Source organism: Lynx canadensis, chromosome X, assembly GCF_007474595.2.
Source record: "Lynx canadensis isolate LIC74 chromosome X, mLynCan4.pri.v2, whole genome shotgun sequence".
Taxonomy (NCBI): domain Eukaryota; kingdom Metazoa; phylum Chordata; class Mammalia; order Carnivora; family Felidae; genus Lynx; species Lynx canadensis.
The window spans coordinates 94,159,375-94,179,949 of NC_044321.2; positions in this window are offsets into that span (position 1 = coordinate 94,159,375).

Consider the following 20,575-nt stretch of genomic DNA (forward strand, 5'->3'; position numbering starts at 1 on the left):
ACAGGAGAAATGACTGTGTGTCAGAAGAGAGGGAGGGAGCTGTGGCAAAAGCCCGACCCTGACTCAGGGAGAGAGGAGAGAAGGCTGAACGGAAGTAGTCTAGACTACCACGCGGTTTAACAAAGCTTCCGCAAGTCAAAGGAGGCCAAACAGAGCAGTCCACAGATCTCCCGGGTGGAAATCTGCCTTAGGATCCCCACTCAGTCCCAGGAGGGAACAGGCCATGGGAAGCTGAGGCCCCCAGTCTGCCAGTCATCTCTAATGGGCCCCAACCCACCCCTGCCTCCTCTATTCATAACGACAAGGGCAAATCTCAGCTAAAGGCTCATTCCTTTTTTTTTTTTTTTTTTTTTAGAGGTGGGGGAGAGCATGAGCAAGAGACAAAGAGAGAGGATCCTAAGCAGGCTCGGGGCGCCTGGGTGGCTCAGTCGGTTAAGGGTCCGACTTTGGCTCAGGTCAGGATCTCGCGGTTCGTGGGTTTGAGCCCCGCGTCGGGCTTTGCCCTGCCTGCCTTGGATTCTCTCTCTCCCTCTCTCTCCCCCTCCCCCAGTTGCACTCGTTCTCTCTCTCTCAAAAATAAATAAATAAACATTAAAAAAAAAAGAAGAATCCTAAGCAGAATCCATATCCAGCATGGAGCCCAACACATGGCTTGATCTCATGACCTGAGCCCAAATCAGGAGTCAGACGCTCCACCGACTGAGCCACCCGGGCGCCCCTAAAGGATCATTTCCTAAGGGAGGCCTTTCCTGATCCCAATCCCACCCCTAGTCAAGGTAAAATTACTTTTTCATATGATTTCATAAAAACATGTTCCTTTCCTTCAGAGCACTTGTCTCAGTTCATACTTATATATTCATTAGTGTGATTATTACATTAATGAACATCTCTCTTGGTAAATTCTAAGTTCCGTGAGAACAGGGACCATGACTGTCTTGTTCACTGCTTTATTGTCAGTGCCTCCCACGGTGGCTAATAGTACACACCCAGTGAATATATTTGGAATAAATGGATGCGAATGAATAAATGTCGGCGAACAAATATGAGCTATATAATCACTTCTAACCCCCAAACTACTGGAAACTATACAGCTTGAAACAGAACTTGAAGAGGTGAGACTGAACAGAAAGGTTTACAGTCAAGATGGCAACAGAAGATTCTCGAGCAGACATGAGCAAAAGCGAGCCATGACTGGTGCCTGCTAGGCCACACGGACTGAGACTCGTGTCAGAGGAATTTAGATAAGAAAGAAAGGGTGAATGTACTTGGGGAGCGAGACAGACCATGAACATAAACCGAATAAGCACCCCTTATTTGATCAAGCAGTCTGGTTCTGGAAATGTGGGGTCAGGGCTACAGCAGACACACAAGGAGCCAAGGAAGTGGAAACCATAGCAAGGCAGGAGCCCAGCCACACAAAACAGCCTCAAGGACCTCTCCAGAGAAGTGAGGTTGTGTCAACAAGGTCTGTGGATCTTGGCCAGGTTTTCAGCTCAGGTCTTCTCTGGTAGCCTCTCCTAAGTCTTAAAGGGACCACATCTTGATGACTAGAGCCAGGCTTACAGAGTTGTGGTCATTGCCTAACAACTATATTTACTGATAGCCCTACGGTCCTCCAGGATCACTTGAAATTTTATCTTTCTAAGCCATGCCTTTTTCCTTCCAAACAGTGAGATAAAATTTAACCTCACAGGATGATTAGGACTAGAGAGAATAGTATGAGATGACTTACAATAATATGAATGAGGTGTAATGTGGCTTCTCTCTCAGATTCTCAGTATTTTTACACCAAAAAATAAAATTAAACAAAGCAAAAATTTCTCTGTGACTCCACTGATGATTTAAAAATGGCTTTGGACACACGACATACACAAAATCTTTAGAAAATCTTGCCAAAATTGACAATCCCTGGGGCGCCTAGGTGGCTCAGTCAGTTGAGCGTCTGACTCTTGATCTCGGCTCCGGTCTTGATCTCAGGGTCATGGGTTCAAGTCCTGAACTGGGCTCTATCCTGGGCGTGAAGCCTACTTAAAAAAGAAAAAAAAAAAATTCACTTTCTTCTAGCAAGCTGGAGCAAAATGTAAATTTATTTCACGGCCAAGTGTAAACACAGATAAAGTGAATTTCAGCCTGAGACCAGGGTATAAAACTGTGCATATTTGCTAGAAAAGTCTTACTGGGTCATTAAGGTAATGACTTAGTCAAAGCTGGTGAAAAAAAAAATCACAGTTAACCTAGGGCACCTGGGTGGCTCAGTCAGTTGGGCAGTGACTGCGGCTCGGTTCATGATCTCATGGTTCGTGGGTTTGAGCCCCACATCCAGCTCTGTGCTAACAGCTGGGAACTTGGAGCCTGCTTTGGATTCTGTGTCTCCCTCTCTCTCTGCCCCTCCCCCACTCGTGCTCTGTCTCTCAAAAATAAATAAACATTATAGGAAAAATTTTTTTTCAATGCCAGTTAATCTGTTCTTATTTCTGAGTGTAGTTGAGTGGCTACGTGGTCCTCAAAGTCCAGAGTCTTGTTCTATTCTTGTCCGTTTTCTTGACTCACTCAACCTTTCTGTGTCTCTTTCATCATCTGTAAAATCGGGGCTACAAATACTTAACTGTGTACAAAGCCATTTTTCCTTCATCAGTGTCCTTCACAGCATAACACACCCCCTCCTCAGTCAAAACAATAAGGCTTTTGTTAAAACACATGAACTCCAAAGATAGACTTCAATTGAATTTGACGATTATTTCTTGGAGCCTTAGCACAATGGGAATACAAGTCAGAATAAAATAAAGTTCCCGTCCTAAAATGGTGACTCCCAAATACCAGTCCACACATTGGGACTGGTTCCTGACAGTGTTTATACAAGTCCATGGCAAAATGAAAAGAAAAAGAAAGGATAATACATAGAATGTTTTGTGACTCTAAACTTCCATTCAATTTGAAAGAATTTCTCTTATTATAAGTTTCTTATGAATATTTTCTTTCTAATCTGTTCTAGAAACTGAAATGTTTCTTTTTAATCTCGTGGTCGCAGTTGCCTCTTTTTAACATCTTAACTTAGCAAAATCAAACAAAAAAAATGTCAACTCTAAGTCAGGCTCTTTTTTGCTTTTAATTTTATTGGTCGGTTAACTCAAAATGAATGAGACTCAGTAAATAACTTCCACCTACTTAAGTAATATGATCAATCTGGTTTAGAGTTTAGTCAAGAAAATTGCTTAAATTTGTTATATAGAAGTTTCTATTCTGAGAATTGTTTGAATTTATAATTGGAAGCTCCAAAAAAAAAAAAAAAAAAAGAAAGAAAGAAAAGAAAGAAAAGAAAGAAAAGAAAGAAAGAAAGAAAGAAAACAGATTTGGAGCCCAAGCTACCGCTAAAAACAAAAAACAACCAAAGCAGCAAAGCCAATAATAACCAAATGGTGCCTGGCACATAGAAGACTTTTGACAAATATTTGTTGGATAAGTAAATAAATTATCAAGTCAAACAAATACGGATTCAAGTAATACCTAGCTAGCAGCTATAAAACAAAACAAAGCAAAATAACAAAAACTGATAAGCATGAGGATTTTCACTCTTCGGTCAGAATAACATGTAAAATGGCTTTTCTTTTCTAGTTTTTCTTTCCAGTTAGCGAGAACTCTTAAGTATTATATGCCTTCAGCCTAGGAAAAAACCATAGCTCATTCTTCTCTCTTACCAAGAGGAAATAAAAGAAGTAGTCAGGGGCGCCCAGCTGGCTCGGTCGGTAGAGCACGTGACTCTTGATCTTAGGGTTCTGAGTTCGAGCTTCACATGCAGTGTAGAGATTACTAAAAATAAAATAAACTTAAAAAAAAACAAAAAGGCAGTCAGAGGAAACTGAAAGCAATTCGGAAATTGTTTAGACTAATAGAAGTTAGACTCACGGAAGTTAGAGACAGAGATTTAGAAATCACCCAACCCATCCCTTTCAATTTACAGATAAGGAGACAGGCTCTGAGAAGTTTCCCCAAGTTGCCCATGTTTTTAGGCTTGGACCTTGAGAACAAAGCCAAGATACTTCTGTCATGTAGCAGCAGTCTACCCTAATTGCAGGGGGAAGGTAAGTATCATTTTGAAAACTCCTTGGATAGTCAAACTACAAACTTGAAAGTGCAGAAAATCGAGACAGTGAGTTACATGTGACTTGTGTGTATTTCCGTTTTATCTTCAAGATTATTCCTGTGATAGCATTCATCAACACTAGATTAGCAAAGAGCTCTCATTATTGACCAGCCACTAGGATATGGAAATAGTCTTGCTCAACTGAAGCTCGCATTAATAATCGTATCCGTGTTGGGCGCCCGCAGGGCTCAGTCAGTTAAGCGTCCGACTTGGTTTCAGCTCAGCTCAGGATCTCCCAGGTTGGTGAGTTCGAGCCCCGCGTCTGACAGTGCAGAGCCGGCTTGGGATTCTCTGTCTCCCCCTCTCTCTGCCTCTCCCTTGCTCACTCTCTCAAAATAAATAAATAAACATTAAGAAACAATAATAATTACATCCATGATTATTACAAAGATACACCGACAAAACCAAAATGGTATATGTACAAGGCCATTTAATGGAGCATCATTGGTAGTAGCAAAACACTGGACACAACTCAAATGTCCATCAGGTGGGAACTGCTGAAAGAAACTACGGTACATTCACCAAAGGGTATTATTCAGCTATTTAAAAAAATGAAAAAATGAGAAAGACTTCTATATACTGAGATGGTATATCAACAGGATCTATCACTGGGGAAAAAAAGCAAGAGTAAAACAATGCTTGTAATATGGCATCTTTTTAGTAGCCCAATCTAAAGGGAAACATACATGCACCCCCACATTTACTTATAGTTTCAAAATGATACAAGAGAAAAATAAACAATAACTAATAAAGGCGCTTCCATCTATAGTGCAAGGAAGGGGACAGGGTGGAGGAGACAGGCATGATCTTGAGGCTTCTTTAAATATACTTTGTTATATACTTTGACTTTTGAACAAAACTAATCAAAAAGAAAAAAAAAATCCCTAAAAATAGAAAGCAGATGGAAGGAAACAAATGGACTGACCTTTATACTAAATTTGTGACAAAACGATATGGAGAAAAGAATTATTTCAACTTGACTTTAAAAACACAGAATTTTGGGGGCGCCTGGGTGGCTCAGTCGGTTAAGTGTCCGACTTTGGCTCGGGTCATGATCTACGGTCCATGAGTTCGAGCCCCATGTCGGGCTCTGTGCTGACAGCTCGGAGCCTGGAGCCTGTTTCAGATTCTGTGTCTCCCTCTCTCTCTGACCCTTCCCCTGTTCATGCTCTGTCTCTCTCTGTCTCAAAAATAAATAAACATTAAAAAAATTAAAAAAAAACACAGAATTTTGACTGTACATCCCAAATTGGATATATTCTCAGGACAGAGAGAACTACAAAGACATTCTAAACTGCATTCAGCAGTTTTGTTAATGATAATAGTGTTATTTTTATTTTTATAGGAAGTTATATCATAGGCGACTCTGTTAATGCTGTTAAGAACCAAGATGTTCAAAATAAGAGAAAGGAAATACATGGAGAAATTTGAAGTTAGGCAAAAACCCTGCCACGTTCAATTTAAATTGGAAATATCACTATAAATTCAGAGTTTTTGTTTATGTTTATTTTTTTTAATGTTTATTTATTTTTGAGACAGAGAGAGACAGAGCATGAATGGGGGAGGGGCAGAGAGAGAGGGAGACACAGAATCCAAAGCAGGCTCCAGGCTCTGAGCTGCCAGCACAGAGCCCAACGCGGGGCTCGAACTCACAGACCGTGAGATCATGACCTGAGCCGAAGTCGGAGGCTCAACCAACTGAGCCACCCAGGCGCCCCAGTGTTTATTTATTTTTGAGAGGGGAGGGGCAGGGAAAGTAGGAAACAGAGGATCTGAAGCGGGCTCTGCACTGACAACAGAGAGGCCAATGTGGACTTGAACTCTGGAATCGTGAGATCATGACCTGAGCCAAAATCAAAAGCCAGATGCTCAACTGACTGAGCCACCCAGACACCCCTCCAAAGGAATTTTTTTTAATGTTTATTTATTTTTGAGAGAGAGAGAGAGCACGCGCACGAGATCAAGCTGGGGAGGGGCTGCGAGAGAGGGGGACAGAGGATCCAAAGTGGGGGCTCAAACTCATGAACTCTGAGATCTTGACCTGAGCCAAAGTCGAACACTTAACCGACTGAGCCACCCAGGTGCCCCTAAATTCAGGGTTTTTTTTGTTTTTTTTTTTTTTTTTTTAAATTTTTTTTTCAACGTTTATTTATTTTTGGGACAGAGAGAGACAGAGCATGAACGGGGGAGGGGCAGAGAGAGAGGGAGACACAGAATCGGAAACAGGCTCCAGGCTCTGAGCCATCAGCCCAGAGCCTGACGCGGGGCTCGAACTCCCGGACCGCGAGATCGTGACCTGGCTGAAGTCGGACGCTTAACCGACTGCGCCACCCAGGCGCCCCATTCAGGGTTTTTTTTAAACAAAAAGGTTATTAATCGCCCTGACCACTGAAAAGTCCGAGAAGCAATGACCACCTAATAGCAATCAGTTCCCTGCCACAAATTATAATCACTGAAGATCATCCCCCACTAAATAAAATAGGATTCTTTAGAGAAATCTCTGACTCCAGGTCTGGGGCAAGGGCCTGTATGAGATGAGCCAGGGAGGTCTTCTTGTGCAGGAAAGCAAGGAAACTCTCAACAACTACTATGGTCATGCCAAGATGCCTCACGGGGCACCTGGGTGGCGCAGTCGGTTAAGTGTCTGACTTTGGCTCAGGTCATGATCTCACGGTTCGTGAGTTCAAGCCCCGTGTCGGGCTCTGTGCTGACAGCTGGGAGCCTGGATTTGGCTTTGGATTCTGTGTCTCCCTCTCTCTCTGCACCTCCCCCACTCATGCTCTGTCTCTCAAAAGTAAATAAATTTTTAAAAAGTAAATAAATAAACAGTTAAAGAAAAAAAAGAAGAAGAAGAAGAAGCGGAGCGCCTAGGTGGCTCAGTCGGTTCAGCATCTGACTTCAGCTCAGGTCCTGATCTCGTGGTCCGTGAGTTCCAGCCCCGCATCGGGCTCTGTGCTGACAGCTCAGAGCCTGGAGCCTGCTTCAGATTCTGTGTCTCCTCTCTGCCCCTCCCCCACTCATTCTCTCTCTCTCTCTCTCTCTCTCTCTCTCTCTCTCTCTCTGTCAAAAATAAACTTAAAAAAAAAGCCTCATGAGTCAACTTTAAAGGGGTCTAATAAGGGACAATTCGGGTATCAAAGTGAAAAATCACTGATTTATTGAGACACATCCAATATGTAAAAATCCCTGAACTCATAATGAGTTGATAAAAACATTAGTCACCCTTGAACACAAAAATCATTCTGAAAATTGATCTAGAAGGCAAAAATCACACAGTTGTCCTACCTTGCCTACATTTCAAGATAGACACAAAGTTGATGAGGGAAATCTCTTCTATATAGACTTCTAGCTAATGCAGAAGAAATGATGGCATTGGAAAATCAAGTCTCCTCCTTCTAATGACAGAGTGGACCTAGGCAGTGATCATCAGTGACTGCTAAAATCATCAGCTTAAAGGATAATAGGATGTTAGAATGCAAAATTCAGCCTGACACCATCTGAACCCCACTCATCAATCTTTTTTTTTTAATGTTTATTTATTAATGAGAGAGAGAGACAGAGTGTGAGCAGGGGAGGGGCAGACCGAGAGGGAGACACAGAATCTGAAGTAGGCTCCAGGCTCTGAGCTGTCAGCATAGAGCATGACGTGGGGCTCGAACTCATGAAGTGTGAGATCATGACCTGAGCCAAAGCTGGACGCTCAACTGACTGAACCACCCAGGTGCCCCTCATCAATCTTAATATCATAAAAAGTAAGACACCAGACATTATAGGCCTCCTGATGTAAAGATGCAATGAAGGATCAAGAACACCTTGGGGCACCTGCTTGGCTCAGTCGGTTGAGTGTCCAACTCTCGATTAGGGCTCAGGTCATGATCTCATGTTGTGAGATGGAGCCCCAAGTTGGGCTCCACACTAGGCTGCTTAAGATTCTCTCTCTCTCTCTTTCTCTCTCTCTCTCAAAAAACAAAACAAAAAAAAAGGACACCACCCATGAGGGATTCTTAACTTAAAAAAGTGAACCCAAATCTCATCGAATCTCTACAAAAAAAAAAAAAAAACTGGTTATGAAAAGTGTTTGATTTATATTCAAGGAGTGAAAGAGCAAAGCAATTCTCACAGCTGAAGCCACGTGACTGTCCCAACCCCACTCCTGTAGATTCAGGCAGCCCACAGCTCTAGAACAGCTCCTGTTTATCCATTAAGGGGAAATTGAGGAGCCCGAGTTCCATAACTCACATGACTGCATACAGTCAACCTGGCCACTGATCCTGATAGAACATTGTGTGTGACTCATACCCCACATTCAATTATTGGTTGACTGCTTTAGGCCCTGTGACTACTTTTCTATCTGACTAATGTACCTATTGCCAGAGTTGCTCTGAAACAGGGGCTCTGCTTGATTCTTAAAATATTCCTAAAGATTAGGGTCCTGACCTTGAATTCCAATGCACCTGCTGGGTCCTCACTCCATATTGCTAAGTACCTACTTGCACCCTGTTTCTTGCCTGCTCCCAGGCTTTCTTTCTTTTTTTTTTTTTTTTAATGTTTATTTATTTGAGAGAGAGAGCATATGTGCTCAAGCGGGAGAGGGGCAGAGAGAGGGAGAGAGAAAATCCCAAGCAGGCTACACCCTCAGTTATGGAGCCCAACGCAGGGCTCGAACTCATGAACCTGAAAGATCATGACCTGAGCCGAAATCAAGAGTCAGATGCTTAACTGACTGAGCCCCCTGGTGCCCCCCAGGCTGCCTGTTTTTAACTTCTTGCCATCTTATTAGGTGTTTCTTGACCTAGAAATCTTGTGTTAATTTGACCCATACTGCTAAAATTTAGACTAAATATCAGACCATGTATTTTTGCTAATTCATAACATCCTGGGGCAGGTTGGTGACATTATCCTTGTTTTGAAATGGAACAAAAACATGTGAAACACTTGTTTCTGGGGCAGCACCATTACAAGCACCCTCAATCTCGGTTCCCTAAATAAGGAACAGTAGATGCAGCCTGCAAATTACTTAGCAAGTGCTCCCATTCTCTCCAAGCCTTGAGTCCTCTCCTTGTTTGTCACTGCTGGCCCACCCCAGCCATGTCTTCCTTCTCTGCTCCACTCGACCCCTGCTCTGATGGGAACGCTTTTTAAAAGCTTCTACAACCAGGTCAGTCCCCAGGTGTCGGCTCAGTGCTTTGATTCCATGGATATGACCTTCTTCTATTTTTTAATGCTTTTTATTATAAAGTAAAACAGATAAAGAACACCACACAGACGCGCGGCTTAATGAATTCACATAAAGCAACACTCTCGTAACCATCATCAGGTCAAGAAATAGATCTTTGCAGTCACCCCGGGAACCCCTTCCATGTGTGCAGCGGCCAGATCACAAGCCCCTCCTTTACTCATACATAACTATAGTCTAGACTTTTATAGTCATCACTTGCTTGCTTTTCTTAAATAAGTTTTCCCACCCGTATGTGCATCCCTAGACACCCTATCTTAGTCTTGCCCATTTAAAAAATTACATATGTCTTCCACGTCTCTTTTTTTTTAATGTTTATTTATTCATTTTGAGAGAGAGAGGCAGGGGGTGCGGAGAGAGAGAGAAAGAGAGAGAGAGAGAGAGAATCCCAAGCAGCCTCCACACTGTCATCGAAGAGTCCGACACCGGGATCGATCTCACACGGACCGTGAGATCATGACCCGAGCCAACTTCAAGAGCCAGACGCTTAACCGACTGGGCCATCCAGGCGCCCCTCTTTCACGTCTCTTTTAATCTTCAGTTCCCCCTCCATTCCTCTTCTCCTTAGAATTACCTGTTGAAACCCCCAGGCTATTTGACTAATAGTTTCCCAGTCTGGATTTCGCCAGCCGATTGCTATTTCAATGAACTTACCTGGCCTTCCCGACTTCCCTCTCATCTTGCTGGGGCAGGCTTGCAGCTCCAGCAGCTTTGGGAGAGGTGTCCTCACTGCACTCCACAGCATGACTGATTGAAAGAAGCCAGCTTCCCTGCTCCCCGTTGCTGCCAGCTAGGGCTCCATCTGGCTCTTTGGGCGGCTAGCTGACGTCAGATATGCTACGCACTCCTGCTGCCACGATCCACCTCATTCTTTCCCTTCTTCTTGGTGAGAGGTGCTGCTTGATCCCCGAGACATAGAAAAGTAGAAACAGAGGCATCCAGAGTGTTATTGGCCCTTGAGGTACAGGAAACATCATTCCTTCCGGTGGCTTCCTTGCCAATTTCTAGCAGCGCTTTTGAGGGGGATTAAGCAATGGACAACATGCCAGCTGAGTTCCCAAATACGGGCCAGGCTGGTTAGGATCCTGAGTGTTGGGTATCTTTTGAAGGGATTTTGTATGTTTAAATGTACTTTACAAAGCTTAAAAGAAATAAAGTTTAAAATCACAGTCGTGACGATATTTCAGTCACGCTGTGGGTGAAGTGGCGTTTTTGTAGGCCCACCTTGAACCCTAATCAAATATAGCCTTATTTCTGCAGGAAACCAAAGGCCAAATTCCAAACATGTAACTTAAAAAAGTGTGGGAATAGATCTCTGTAAATCTGAGGGTTAGCTGTGCAGACAACTATAACATTTTAGATTCTGGGTTATGCAAGCTAACCTGAAATTACTTTCTCGAGGTCTTCTCCTAAAGAGGGTTTACATATTCTTACCCTAAGCATCCTCCCAAATGACTTAAAATATCATTCCTTCATCTACTTCCAAATAACAAAAAATAATGATTCCCCTTCTGTGTTCTAAAAGAAAGGCCAAGAAAAGTATTGCTTCAGGCAGCTAATGTCCAAAATCTGACTACCATAGAGAAAGTCACAACACCCGCCAACCCCCTAAAAATTCTAGAGACCAACACTGTTATTATACAAACTGAGCATCTCTCCAGGGGAAACAACCCCACCCACCCCCAAACCTTCTAAATCTCCAAGCAATATATGGAATTATTTAGGACATAAATGTGAATCACTAGCAGCTGGGAAATTTTTAGATGTTGAAACATGATAGTCTCCATTTGCTTGCATCCCGTCAATAGTCTCTGTTCCACTTGAAAAGCATCACATCAAAGATAGAGGCAAAATGTAGTAATAACAACAACAACAGAAAGATTTATTTTATTCTGGAGCTCTATGGTAATGACTCTTTAGATTCTTAGACTCATTACAACTTACATTGGGTCCAAGAACACCAACGCATTTTATAAGGCCTTTCAAATAAGCCAAAATAAGGGTATTCAGCCAAGACTCATTCATATTCAGATTTCTAGGACACTCTGATTTGATAATATATGTTCCATACAATGCAGTAATGGTTAAATCAGGGGTCTACTGAGCTTTGAGCCTCGTGGAGTGAAGCTGCAATTTAAAGCAGCATAGTGTTTGGGGCGCCTGAGTGGCTCAGTCGGTCGGGTGGCTGACTTCAGCTCAGGTCGTGATCTCACAGCTCGTGAGTTTGAGCCCCATGTCAGGGTCTGTGCTGACAGCTCAGCGCCTGGAGCCTGCTTCAGAGTCTGTGTTTCCCCCTCTCTCTGCCCCTCCCATGCTCATGCTCTGTCTTTCTCTGTCTCAATAATAAATAAAAATTTAAAAAATTTAAAAAAAGGAATAAAATACTTAGGAATAAATTTAACCAAGGAATTCTTAAAACTGCATTCTTAAAACTATAAGACACTGGTGAAAGAGCAGGATGACACAAGCAAAGGGAAACATATACCATGCTCATGGATTGGAAAAATATCGTTAAAATGTCCATACTACCCAAAGCAATCTACAGATTCAAGGCAAAACCTATCAAAATACCAACTGTATTCTTCACAGAACTAGAACACATAACCCTAAAATTTGTATGGAACCACAAAAGTCTCCTAATAGCCAAAGCAATCTTGAGAAAGAAAAATAAACCTGGAGGGATCACAATGCGAGACATCAAGCTACACTACAAAGCTATAGTAATCAAAACACTATGGCACTGGCACGAGATAGACACATAGCTCAATGAAACAGAATCGAGATTCCAAAAGTAACCATGTGCTTATATGATTAATTAATCTGTGACAATGGAGGCAGGAATATAAAATGGGGGACAGTGTCTTTAATAAATGGTGTTGGGTTAAACTGGACAGCACCATGCAAAAGAATGAAACCACTGGACCATTTTCTTATACCAACACAAAAATAAACTCAAAATGGATTAAAGACCTAAATGTGGGGCACCTGGCTGGCTCAGTAAGGAGAGCATGCGATTCTTGATCTTGGGGTCGTGAGATCAAGCCCCACATTGGGTGTAGAGATTACATACATACAGGGGCGCCTGGGTGGCTCAGTCAGTTAAGTGCCAGACTTCGGCTCAGGTCATGCCCTCGTGTTTCGTAAGTTTGAGCCCCGCGTCGGGCTCTCTGCTCTCAGCACAGAGTCTGCTTCAGATCCTCTGTCTCCCTCTCTCTGCCTCTGTCTCCCTCTCTCTCTCTCTCTCAAAACTAAATAAACATTTTTAAAAAATTTAAGAGATCACATACATACATATATAAACTTTAAAAAACAACTTAAAAAGACCTAAATGTGAGCCCTGAAACCATAAAGGCCCTAAATATAATCACAGGCAATTATCTCTTAGACATTGGCTTTAGTAACGTCTTTCTGGATAGGTCTCCTCAAGCAAGGGAAACAAAAGCAAAATTAAACTATTGGGACTAAATCAAACTAAAAGCTTTTGCACAGCAGAGGAAACCATCAACAAAATGAAAAGGCAACCCGATGGGGCGCCTGGGTGACTCAGTCGGCTAAGCGTCTGACTTTGCCTCAGGTCATGATCTCATGGTTTGTGAGTTCAAGCCCCACATTGGGCTCTGTGCTGGCAGCTCAGAGCCTAGAGCCTACTTCGGACTCTTTCTCTCCCTCTCTCTCTCTGTCCTTCCTCTACTCGCTCACGCATTCTCTCTTTCTCTCTCTCTCTGTCTCAAAAATAAACATTAAAAAAAATTAATGGGAATGCAAGCTGGTGCAGCCACTGTGGAAAACAGTATGGAGGTTCCTCAAAAAACTAAAAATAGAACTACCCTATGACCCAGCAATTGTACTACTAGGCATTTATCCACGGGATACAGGTGTGCTGTTTCGAAGGGACACATGCACCCCCATGTTTATAGCAGCACTATCAACAATAGGCAAAGTATGGAAAGAACCCAGATGTCCGTCGATGGATGAATGGATAAAGAAGATGTGGTATATATATACAATGGAGTATTACTCAGCAATCAAAAAGAATGAAATCTTGCCATTTGCAACTACGTGGATAGAGCTGGAGGGTATTAATTATGCTAAGTGAAATTAGAGAAAGACAAAAATCATATGACTTCACTCATATGAGGACTTTAAGAGACAAAACAGATGAACATAAGGCAAGGGAAACAAATATAATATGAAAACAGGGAGCAGGACAAAACAGAAGAGAGTCATAAATACGGAGAACAAACTGAGGGTTACTGGAGGGGGTGTAGGAGGGGGATGGGCTAAATGGGTAAGGGGCACTAAGGGAATCTACTCCTGAAATCATTGTTGCACTATATGCTGACTAATTTGGATGTAAATTTTTAAAAATAAAAAATAAAATTTCGGGGCGCCTGGGTGGCGCAGTCGGTTAAGCGTCCGACTTCAGCCAGGTCACGATCTCGCGGTCCGTGAGTTCGAGCCCCGCGTCGGGCTCTGGGCTGATGGCTCAGAGCCTGGAGCCTGTTTCCGATTCTGTGTCTCCCTCTCTCTCTGCCCCTCCCCCGTTCATGCTCTGTCTCTCTCTGTCCCAAAAATAAATAAACGTTGAAAAAAAAATAAATAAAATAAAATAAAATAAAATTTAAAAAAATTAAGAAAAGGCAACCTGCTGAATGGGACAAGATATTTGCAAATGATACATCTGATAAGGGGTTAATATCCAAAATTTATAAAGAACTCATACAACCCAACGCCAAAGAAACAAATAATGCATTTAAAAAATGAACCGAAGATCTGAATGGGCATTTTTTGAAAAGATGCTCAACATTACATCAGGGAAATGCAAATCAAAACCACAATGAGATATCACTTTACACTAGTCAGAATGGTTAGTATCAAAAAGATAGGTAATAACAAATACCGGAAAGGATGTGGCAAAAAAGGGGAAGCCTCATGCGCTGTTAGTGGGAATGTAATTTGGTGCAGCCACTGTGGAAAACAGTATGGAGGTTCCCGAAAACAATTAAAAATAGAAATACCATACAATTCAATAATTCCACTGCTGGGTATTTACCTAAAGGAAACAAGAACAGCAGTTCAATAGATGAATGGATAAATAAGATGTGGTATGTATACAGAATGGAATATTACTCAGCCATAAAAAAATAAAGAAATCGTGCCATTTGCAACAACATGGATAGTCCTAGAGAGTATTACAGTAAGTGAAACAAGTTAGACACAGAAAGACAAATACCATACGTAGAACCTAAAGAACAAAAAAGCAGAAACAGACTCATAAATACAGAGAACAAAGTGGAGGTTGCCAGAGGGGATGGGGTGCAGAAGCGCATGAAATAGGTTTAGGAGATTAAGAGGTACAATCTTCCGTTTATAAAATAAATAAGTCACAGGGATGTAATGCACTGCACAGAGATACAATCGACAATGTTGTAAACATTTTGCATGGTCACAGAGGGTAACTACACTTATCACAGCAATCACATCATTATGTACATAAATATCAGATCACTATGTTGGACACCTAGAACTAATATAATATTGTATGTCAACAACACTGCAATCAAAAAAGATTCTGGGGGCTCCTGGCTGGCTCAGCCATAAGAGCATATGACTCGATCTCGGGGTTGTGAGTTTGAGCCCCACGCTGGGTGTAGAGATGACTTAAATAAAGAAAACTTTGAATAAAAAGATTTTTGTGGGATTTTATAAGTTGATTCTAAAATTCATACGGAAGAACAAAGAGCCAAGATGAGGGAGAAAATGTGTGAAGAAATGCAACACAGAAGAACCTTGTTGACAGATTTTACTACAGAACTAGAGTTGTCGTGACAGTATGGTAATGGTGCAGGGACAAATAGCCCAAAATGACCAAATAGAAAAACTACAAAACAAATAGAAAAAAAATGAAATAAACAATAAAATAAAATAAATAAAATAATAAATAAAATAAAATAAAAAACAAATATAGAAACTACAAAACAGACCTCCACAACAGAAGTGACATTACATATCGATGGGGAAAGGATGGCCTATTCAGCAAATGTGGCCAGCTATCTACCGGGAACAAACCAACCAACCAACAAACAAAAACACTTCAAGGCGCCTGGGTGGCTTGGTTAGTTGAGCATCCAACTCTTGGTTTCAGCTCAGGATATGATACCAGGGTGCGGGATCGAGCTCCGAGTAGGACTCCACACTGAGCATGTAGCCTGCCTGAGATTCTTTCTCTCCCTCTGCCCCTCTCCCCCATTGGCACACGTGCTCTCTCTGTCTCTCTCAAATAAAAAAGTTAAAGGGGCACCTGGGTGGCTCAGTCAGTTAAGTGACCAACTTCAGCTTAGGTCACGATCTCACAGTTCGTGGGTTTGAGCCCCGCGTCAGGTTCTGTGCTGACAGCTCAGAGCCTGTAGCCCGCTTTGGGTTCTGTCTTCCTCTCTCTCTGCCCCTCCCCCTTTTGTGCTCTCTCTCTCTCTCTCTCTCTCTCTCTCTCTCTCAAAAATAAATAAAATTTAAAAAATTAAAATTTAAAAATTTAAAAAGCCACCTCAATTCCTACCTCATGCCACACACAAAAATAAATTCCAGGTACATTTAAAAATCTAAATGTAGGGACGCCTGGATGGCTCAGTCGGTTAGGCGTCCGACTTCAGCTTAGGTCATGATCTCATGGCCTGTGGGTTCGAGCCCCACATTGGTCTCTGTGCCAACAGCTCAGAGCCTGGAGCCTGCTTCGGATTCTGTGTCTCCCTCTCTCTCTGTCCCTCCCCAGCTCATGCTCTGTGTCTCTCTCAAAAATAAATAAATCTTAGGAAAAAAAATTTTTTTAATCTAAATGTAAAAATGAAACCTAAAAATTGTATAAGAAAAGAGAGCAGGGGCACCTGAGCAGCTCAGTCGATTAAGCACCTGAGTCTTGATTTCAGCTTAGGTCATGATCTCACTGTTTCTGAGTTTGAGCCTCACATCAGGCTGAGAACTGCTGATGAGGAGACTGCTTGGGATCCTCTCTCTCTCTCCCTCTTTCTCTGCCCCTCCCCTGCTCTCTCTCTCTCTCTCAAAATAAATAAATAAACTTTATAAAAAAAAAAAAGAAAAAAGAAAAGAGAAGAGACTGTCTTTATGAAATCTGGGTAGAGATTTCTTTAACAGGACATAAAACTTACAAAAACATACAGGAAAATGATAAATTTGACTCATTAAAATCTAAAATGTATAAAACACTATAAAAAATGAAAATACAAGCTACAGACAAAATTTTTGCAACTCACATAACAAAGGATTTATATAAAAATAGGTAGTAACTATCAATCAATAGCAATCAAATAGGAAAACAGGAAAATAATGATAGATAACGTGTATTGTGTGCTTTGTTGGTTTTTTTAATGTTTGTTTTGAGAGAGAGAGAGAGAGAGAGCGGGAGCTGGGGTGGGGTAGAGAGAGGGGGAGAGAGAGAGTCCCAAGAGGGCTCCACGCTCAGCTTGGAGCCGGACAAAGGGCTGGATCTCATGATAGTGAGATTGTGACCTGACCAAAATCAAGAGTCAGACGCTTGACCGACTGAAACCCCAGCACCCCATTTTTTGTATTTGAATTGTGTGCTTTGTATTGGGCACCGTTCCAATTGTTTTACTCATATTACTTCATTTAATCCTTAAAGGACTTGAACAGGTAATTCACAGAGGAGAAAACCCAAATGGTCAATAAATTTATGAAGGTATACTTAACCTCGTCAACAATATTATATTTAAAACATTAAAAACACAGAATAACTACATTAATAGAATAAGACATCTCCTAGTTATTAGAGTGGAAAATGTAAAATCTGACAATACCAATTGTTGATGAGGGTGTGAAACGGTATTAACTCACACACCGCTGGCGGATTAAGTACACCAGTACAATTATTTAAAATATTTTTTCAATGTTTATTTATTTTTGAGAGAGGTAGAGACAGAATGCAAGTGGGTTAAGGACAGAGAGAGAGGGAGACACAGAATCCGAAGCAGGCTCCAGGCTCCGAGCTGCCAGCACAGAGCCCGACGGGGGGCTCGAACCCACAAACTGTGAGATCATGACCTGAGCCGAAGTTGAATGCTCAACCGACTGAGCCACCCAGGCACCCCTCCAGTACAATTATTTTAAACAAGTACAATTACTTTGGAGAGCAATTTGTCAATATCTGACAGAGTTGAGGGCACACAATTCCACTCCTGTATATTCCCTAGAGAAACTCTTGTGCTCTGCACGATGTACAAGAATGCTCATTGCAACAATAGCAACAACAAAAAATTGTAGCAAAAAACCTAAACGTCCATCAACCAGAGAAAAGACAAATTGGGGCATCTTCGTACAACGGAATTTCATTTTAAACTAGTGAAATTAATGAATGAAGCTCCATGTGTTGGCATGATGAATTCAATAATCGAGTGGTGGCTTTTAAAGAAGCAAGTTGCAGAAGGTTAAATACAGGGCAGTCCCATAAGTAAGGTTTAAACCTGTAAAAGAATATTGTTTATGGATACGGTCCTAGGTGTTAAAAGTACTAAAGCATACATAAGAATGATAAACATCTAATTCTGGATTCGGTACTGCTATTGCCTACCTCCAAGGGGCATAATTCACATTGTATTCCATAAAATTGTATTCCGGAGAGAGGCATTCACAGACCGGAAGAAAGGAAGGAGATATATCCAGGGAGTTTCAACTGTATCTATAATGGTTTGCTTTCACTTTTCTTTTCTTTTTTTTTTAATATGGCACATCCTCATTTCTATTTTTTTTTTTTTTGATGTTTCTTTATTTCTGAGAGAGAGACAGAGTGCCGGCGGGGGAGGGGCAGAGAGGGAGGAAGACACAGAATCCGAAGCAGACTCCGGGCTCTGAGCTGTCAGCACAGAGCCCGACGCCAGGGCCGGAACTCAGGGACCGTGAGATCAGGACCTGAGCCGAAGTCAGATGCTGAACCGACTGAGCCACCCAGGCGCCCTCTTTTTTTTTTTTTTTCCTCCTAAACTATAAGTAAATAAAAAGAAGTGAAGAAAATCTGGCAAAAAGTTAAGATTTGATAGAATTGGGTGGTGGGCATATAGATGTTCATGATGTTTTTCCTCCATGCTTCTCTGCATTCTTAGAATTCATCATTATAAAACATAAAAATGGAATGGATGTAGGCACTCATTCAGTAGCACAATTGCTGAAAACAGAGCCAAACTATGAGACAGAAAGAAAGAGCAAGAATGAGAAGAGGAGTGCTCGTTATTGACTGAATTAATTTCAAGAGCCATTTTGTCCTGGGTTGTCTTCCAGGAACTGTGTTAATTTCATTCTTCCTACGGGTCCTCCACTCCTACAGACCTAGCCTTACTCCCCAGAGCAACCCAGATGTTTCCAGCCTGGGTGTTCCCAAGACCCCCCTCCTTCTGGCCTCCCCATTCCTTTCAATAGTTAGAAAAAAAGTGTTTTGAGTCCCCATGCCACAAACTGCTGGTAGTCCCCCATAGCTAATATTTATCATGCACGTAATTATGCGTCTGCGGTGGCTCCAAACATTTTACAACCATTTTGTCATTTAGTTATTACACACAGCAGCTTTATGAGCTAGCTTCTGGTTTTTGTCCCCACTTTCAAGATGAGGACATTGAGGCTTAGGAGGTTAGTTGATTTCCTAAAGGCCACACCACTAATAAGTAGTGATCCCTACTTGATCTAATTCCAGAACTCTAAGCCTTCAATTTCTTCTTTCCACTAAGCTCATGGTCTCAGAAATATCTTGCTTTCTGTAGTCATTCTCTTCTCTACCCCGTATGGACCTACCTAGCCATAAAATGCAGCTCCTTTTCCACTAATCCCCTGACACGCCACTAGCAAGAGGATATTGCGCACAGAAGCCTTTTGAAAGGAAGGTATCACATGCCTCGCAATATAATAAACAATTTTAAATGGAATAGTATACACCCCCAACCACTGCCGCTATCCCGAATTATCCTCGAGTTGCCGGTCATGTTTTACTTCTCCTTTCTCTTCCCCCACTCATTATTCTCACCTTCCTTTCTTCTTACATCATCTCCACCCGACCCCATTTCTTCAAAGTCAACCTTTAGTATAATGAGAAATTCAATTCTTTGTTTCATTCTCCCCTTTCTAACAATGCCACTGAAACTCGAATAGGCCATTAAGGAGACATTTTCCTTTTTTTCTTTGTTAAATATTTTAATATTTTATTTTTCAGTAATCTCTACACCCAGCGTGGGGCTTGAACTCACAGCCCCCAGATCAAAAGTCGAACTCACAACCCTGAGATCAAGAGTCGCGTGCTCCACCGACTGAGCCAGCCAGGCACCCCAAGACATTTTTCTAAACACAGATTCATCTCCCTGGACATGAATAATGCCTCTTTTCTTGATGCAAAAAATCTCTGCAGTCAGTTCTTGTTTTAAATAGAAAGGTTTTCTTTTGCTTGTCATTATGCCAAAGCCTATGAGATTTATTACCCTTTTTATTTCGTGTGATTTGCATTGCATGATTTTATGTACCTGATTTGAACATCTGACATTAAACAACCATCTCCTGGCTAGCGTTATAGTTTGCATTGTGTGATCCCCCGAAAATGTGTATGTCGAAGTCCTAACTCCTGGTACCTCAGAATGGGACCTTATTTGGAGAGAGGGTCTTTATAGAAGTAATCGAATTAAAATTAGGTCTTTAGGGTGGGTCCTAATCCAAACTGACTGGTGACCCTATAAGCAAAGGAAGTTTGGACACAAACACAGAGGGAAGACAATGTAAAGACCGGCAGGGGAAGATCTACAAGCCAAGGAGACAGAACTGGTACACATCCTTCTTCCACAGCCCTCAGAAGGAAAGGGCTCTGCCAACACCTTAATCTTGGACTCCTGGCCTCCAGGACCGTGAGACAATACATTTCTGTTCAAGCCGTCCAGTTTGTTCTAGCAACGCTAGCAAACATATAGTACAAATTCTTCAGTCTGGAATTCAGAGACCACCCAAATGTGGATCTAACAGCTCTCTTCAGTCTTCTCTTCCCCCCTAGCTCTTTGAATACCAGAAGCTCCAGGCAAACTACACTCCTTGCTGTTCCTGCCCTTGACTTCACCCCCTACCTCGTACAAGCCTTTGCTCAGGCTCTGCGCTCTTGCTTAGAATGACCTCTGCCTGTGGCTAGCTACCCACCCTTTAGG